The sequence below is a fragment of the Macaca nemestrina genome, chromosome 9 (genome assembly GCF_043159975.1).
Source record: "Macaca nemestrina isolate mMacNem1 chromosome 9, mMacNem.hap1, whole genome shotgun sequence".
Classification (NCBI taxonomy): Eukaryota; Metazoa; Chordata; class Mammalia; order Primates; family Cercopithecidae; genus Macaca; species Macaca nemestrina.
In genome coordinates this window covers 18,780,985-18,787,024 of record NC_092133.1, presented here as the reverse complement: position 1 = coordinate 18,787,024, position 6,040 = coordinate 18,780,985, and the positions used below count along the sequence as shown (strand labels likewise).

Below are 6,040 nucleotides of genomic sequence, written 5' to 3'. Positions count from 1 at the left end.
GGCCGGATCTCAGCTTACTGCAAGCTCCGCCTCCCAGGTTTAGGCCATTCTCCTGCCTCAGCCACCTGAGTAGCTGGGACTACAGGCGCCCGCCACCTCGCCCGCTAATTTTTTTTGTATTTTTTTAGTAGAGACGGGGTTTCACCGTGTTAGCCAGGATGGTCTCCATCTCCTGACCTTGTGATCCGCCCGTCTCGGCCTCCCAGAGTGCTGAGATTACAGGCGTAAGCCACCGCCCCCGGCGAGGTGTTTTATTTTCGCGAAGGAGTTCAAACGTTTGTGAAAGGGTGCATATGGAAGTGAAGAAGCCCAAGAGATGGACGGCGCCCCTTTTCAACTGATCGCTTCTCAGTTCCCTTTGTTGTTCTGCTTTGTGGTACTGTAGAGCTGGACCCTATACCTGTTGGCCTCTGTCAGCCGGCACTGAGTACAGCTTTGTCAATAGAGAGGGCCACAGGGACTCTGCAGGTGGAAGGGGCTTCTTTTTGCAGTTCCTGTGTTATTCTTTCCCACTTGCTCCTATGACATAGCTATACATGGATGGCATGCATATAGGATGGCCAGGGACATTCATACTCTTGCAAGTTTGCTTTTGCAAGTTTGGCTGGCACACTGGTGAGAGACTCATGGTTCCTTGCTCACCAGCCTCAGCCCACCAGTTGATAACCAGCTCTGGCCCGGGACAACTCAGCAAACCTCTCCTCTATCCAGTGGGCCACAGGTGTGCTCCTCCTGCCTGCCACAAGGTGTGAAACTCGGCCTACCTTCCAAGTTTGTTCTTTTCTTGGTCACTCTCCCCGACTCTTAGGTTAGTCTTCAGAGTTCTCTTTCATCTCCTCCCATTCCCAGTTGCCAGTTCCTTATTACCAATTGATAACTCTTTATATTACACTTTTTTCTGTTTAAATTTCTGACGGTATTTCTCTCTCCTAATTGGAGCCTAACTGACACAAAATTGATATTGATTTTGAGTATTTCACAGGGTTATTATGATGCTTAAATAAGCTAATGCACAGAGAAGCACTTAGAAATGTTTTAAGAATCTGGTAAATCATTGCATAAATGATCTCAATGTATCATCCTTCTTTTATTCATGCTACTTTATAGCATGAACCACTGACGCTAGGATTGGTCACAACATGTGTTTTGGCCAATGGGACATCTACACACATGATATAAGTAGAAGTCTGGTAAGCATTTGTATATTGATGTGTGCCCCTGAACACTGCCCTGTCATTGCCATGTGAAGAGGAATAGTCTAGCCCTCCTTGAGGATGGTTGACCTCATGCTGAGCGAAGCCCATCCCTAACCTGGTATACCAGTGGGGTGCAGACTCACGGGTGAGCCTAAGCAAGGCCAACAGGAGGCTCACTCGTTTAGCCCACAGAATCACAGAAAGAAAACATCATTGTTATTTTAAGACCCTACATTTAGGGGTGATTTGTTGCATAGCAATACATTACAGATGCAAATATAACTGAAACAATATATAAATTAAAATATTGGTAAAAACTTTTTCTGTGGTAAGTGACTGAAATCTAACTTAAGCTAGTGTAAGCGCAAAAGAGTATGTATTGGTTTACATAGTTGAAAGTCTAGGAGTTGGTTAAGCACACAGTTAGATCCGTATGCTCAGGCTACATCCTCAGGGGTCAGCTGTCTTACCTTCACTTTCTGATCTTCTTTCTTTCATCCTCAGGCAAGCTTTGCCTTCATGCTGGTAAGAGGGATTCCAGAGTCTCTTATGTCCTCAAAGCTTCAAGCTCAGCGGAAGGAGTCTCAATGGTTTCCACAAAAAAATCTTGGACCTTGGATTAACTGCCCACCCTTGAACTAATCCCTGTGGCCCCAGGCTGATTGGCAGACTTGAATCACCTATCCCATGCCCAGAACTTTGGCTTGACCAGGCTTATCCAAAACAAGGGAATCCAGAGTGTTGCCCCAAAGAAAATCAGGGGGCTATTACTGGGGAAAAGAATTCCATCACAGGTATCAAAAATACTGTTATCAATAAAACATCACCTGACACGTTGGTTCATCAAAGATATATTACTTTGGTCTTTCTTGGTTGGGAATCATTTAGATGCCAAGAATATAAACACTCTTGACTTAAGAAATGAGAGAGTTTGTCAGAAGCATGCAGGATACTCCTGAATCCACAGGCAATGTGGCTAGGTGTCATGAAGCATTATATCCAAGAACTAGAAAGTCATAAGAGAATCTTTTTTTTTTTTTTTCTCTCTCTCTCCCCCTCCACAATGACATGGTCTTTATCTCTGCTTTTCATTGATATTTAATTTTTAACTCTCTAATTTCTATGGGGAACCCATTCTGTGAGGTTTGGTTAAAGCTGACCCAACTTCCTGCCACGGGGCAGGCTCATCTCCCAGACCAGCCAATCAGAGTATGCTATCTCTCAGACCAACCAATCAGGGTATATCATCTCCCTGGCCACAGTGATGAATCTAACTTGATCATGTGATCCAAGCTAGGTCAATTGGAGTCCTCCTGGGACCTTTCTGCCATAGTGATCCTGAGTCCTCTTTCCTCAGGGAGTTCCTAAGTTAATTGGATGTGTATTGAATTTCATGGCCATCATGCTTGGCATATGGAAGAGAGCTTGTTTGTGAGCAGAGAGGAGAAAAACAACCTAATAATAGAATTTGAGATCTCACATCCAACCATGACCTGAAGCCTTAGGTCTTTTAATTGCTTGAGCCCTGGTGTGGTGCTTCAACTTGGCCTAACTTCTCCGAGTCGGCCTAACTTTGCTCAGTTGCTCTAAGGTTGTACTGTTTCTCTTGGGAGCAAACATTCCCAAAGGAAAGAGAATTTATAAGAAGTAACTGTGGAGGGGTTAATTTTTTTAAAAATGCCCTCAAAAAAAGTGTAAAAATATTTCTTTAGTGGAGAAAAGCTCTTTCCTTTCCACCTGGCAGCAGCCATCCATTAAACCAAGGTCGGTGCATACAAGTACATCCAGGAGCTATGGAGGAAGAAGCAGTGTGATGTCATACACTTTCTCTTGAGGGTCCACTGCTGGCAGTACCGCAAGCTCTCTGCTGTCCACAGGGCTTACCACTCCACCAGGCCCCACCGCACTAGGCCCCGTAAAGCGGGCTGACTGGGCTACAAGGCCAAGCAAGATTATGTTATATGTAGGATTCGTGTGTATTGTGGTGGCCGAAAACGCCCAGTTCCTAAGGGTGCAACTTACAGCAAGCCTGTCCATCATGGTGTTAACCAGCTAAAGTTTGCCCAAAACCTTCAGTCCGTTGCAGAGGAGTGAGCTAAATGCCACTGTGGGGCTCTAACAGTCCTAGAATTCTTACTGGGTTGGTAAAGATTCCACATACAGATTTTTTGAGGTTATCCTCATTGATCCATTCCATAAAGCCATCAGAAGAAATCCTGACACCCAGTGGATCACCAAACCAGTCCACAAGCACAGGGAGATGTGTGGGCTGACATTTGCAGGCCAAAAGAGCCGTGGCCTTGGAAAGGGTCATAAGTTCCACCACACTGTTGGTGGTTCTCGCTGTGCAGCGTGGAGAAGACACAAGACTCTTATATCAGCTCCACCGTTACCGCTGATATAAGTAAAGATTGTAAAATTCATTCCTAATAAACAATTTAGGACAGTCCAAAAAGAGTATTTCTTTAAAGAGGCCCTACTCTTTAAAAAGGACTCCAATGGAAAGTTCCTCTTACATTCTGGTTGTATTCGTTTCCTACTGCTGCTATAAACAAAATGCAACAAAGTTAGTGACTTGAAACAGCACAACCTTGTTCTCATACAGAAGTCAGAAGTTACCAGTGGGTTGGCAAAGCTGCGTTCCTGCTGGAGGCTCTAGGAGAGAACTGACTTCCTTGTTTTTTCCAGGTACCAAAAGCTGTCCTCGTGCCTTGGTTCAGGGCCCCCTTCCAGAAGTGGCATCACCCCAAACCCTGCTTTCATCATCACATCTTCTTTTCTGACATTGAGCTTCCTTCTTACCTAGTATAAGGACCCATTTGACTACACTGGGCCCACCCAGGATAATCTCCCCATTGCAAACTCCTTAATTTAGCCACATCTGCAAAGAGCCTTTGCCATGTAAGATAACAAATTCACAGGTTTCAGGGATTAGGATATGGACATCTAGGGGGAGGGCATTATTTAGCCTACCCACTAGTGGACTTATTTATTTATTAAAAAACCTGTGTTACCCCCAAAATATTATAATAGAATAATGAGAAATTTGAAGTCACCCATTTAGAGGAAATGTTTGTCTTCTAAGTCAAAGTGTCTAACTCAAATAATCTATCATTCTGCTTTATTCTGGGTGAGGAAAGACCCTGGAATTTCAAGCATATTTTATTCCTTTGTAAAGATGATACTGCTCCTACTTTTCTTAAAATATACTCATTTTAATTTGTATTTGTGCAGAAAAGTAAAATGCAGACAGGGACAATAAAAGAAATACTTGAGCAAAATGTAGAATACAAAGAGCAAAAATTCACAAGCAACTTCTTAGCATTGCTTCAGAAAGGGAGGGGAAAAAGAAGAGAAACAGCAAAGACATACCAAAAATATTTGCCATTCTCATAAAATGGAACTTGAGCGACTGGAAAGTGTAACCTCTGACTTGGTGGATGGAGAGGGCCAGAGAAAGCTTCTTTTATCTGACCACATTTCAAAACAATACCAGGCAATAATTGTCTCTTAGAGTAAATGGCAAAGGGAATTGATTTTTAAATTACTTTTAAATCATAAAATCCCACAATTGTAACTGCATTTTGGGTAGTCATCCGGCAGTATACCAGGAACTTTATTGGGGAAAAACTCCAGGAAGGCATTGAGAAGCACTAATAAAGCATGTCTCTGTTGAATTGAAGTTAACTCTTCTCCTTAGTAATTGAGTTTTCATCCTAGGAAAATATTATTTATGAGAGGAAGCATTTTTTTTTTTTAAAAAAAAGGCTGCCCTGAAAGAATAGCAGAAACTATGACATTTTTTAATTTGATAAAACCGTATATAAAGAGATGCCGACAACTTTGATGATTGGAAGTTTTAAAACCAAATTAAATCTGTAAGCAGGTTTCTCTCAAAAAGTAAAGGCTTGAATTCAATATACATTTTCTACATTTATGTCAATGTTCTTTCTTTTTTTGTTTTCTTTTTAAATTTATTTTTATTTTATTTTATTTATTTTTTGTTTTTTCTTCATAATGTTCTTTCTTCATTAATGGAAACTGAATAATTGCTGAGAGAATTATCTGAAAATCAACTTGCCAAATGCCAATTTACAGAAATTTAATTTACCTAACGATAATTTGCCAAATAAGAAATTCTCCAAATTTATCAAACATACGGATTTATTAAAAAAAAAACTTCCTTTTAATAATTATTTCAATGTCATTTCTTACTTTTCAAACACTAAATTAACATTAAAGAGTATCCTAAATAAACAAGAAGTAGCTTATAAAACCCTATCATGTAATAAATGCTAACATTTTTAATTCCAACCAGGAAAAATTACATACATAGACTCAGTAGCAGTTTGCAGAAGAACTTAAAGTGGAAAAGGAAAATTATTCAACTTAGTAGAAAGAATACCTAAAAGGGATTAGCATAACAGACTGTATATGATTAATAGTTCGAACTTGAGTTACCTTAACCATAAACATGAGACTAGGTAATTTATAAAGAAAAGAGTTTTATTTGGCTCAGAGTTCTGCAAGCTGTCAAGCATGGCACCAACATCTGCTTGGCATCTGGTGAGGTCTCAGGAAACTTACAATCATGGTAGAATATGAAGGGGGAGCAGGTACGTCACATGGTGAGAGAGGGAGCAAGAGAGAGAACGACTGGAGGTCCCAAACTCATTTTAAACAACCAGCTGCCTTGTGAACTAATAGTGTGAAAAACTCACTCATTACACAAGAATGGTAGCAAGCCCTTCATGAAGGATCCATCCCCATGATCCAAACACCTCCCACCAGGCCCCACCTCCAACACCGGGGATCACACTTCAACATGAGATTTGGAGGAGACA

General features: G+C 41.2%; 1 pseudogene; it reads left to right on the top strand.

Annotated features, from left to right (window-relative positions):
* The first annotated feature begins 1,139 nt into the window (after positions 1-1,139).
* On the top strand, positions 1,140-3,595 carry LOC105467992 (large ribosomal subunit protein eL15-like; annotated as a pseudogene).
* Positions 3,596-6,040: the final 2,445 nt, after the last annotated feature.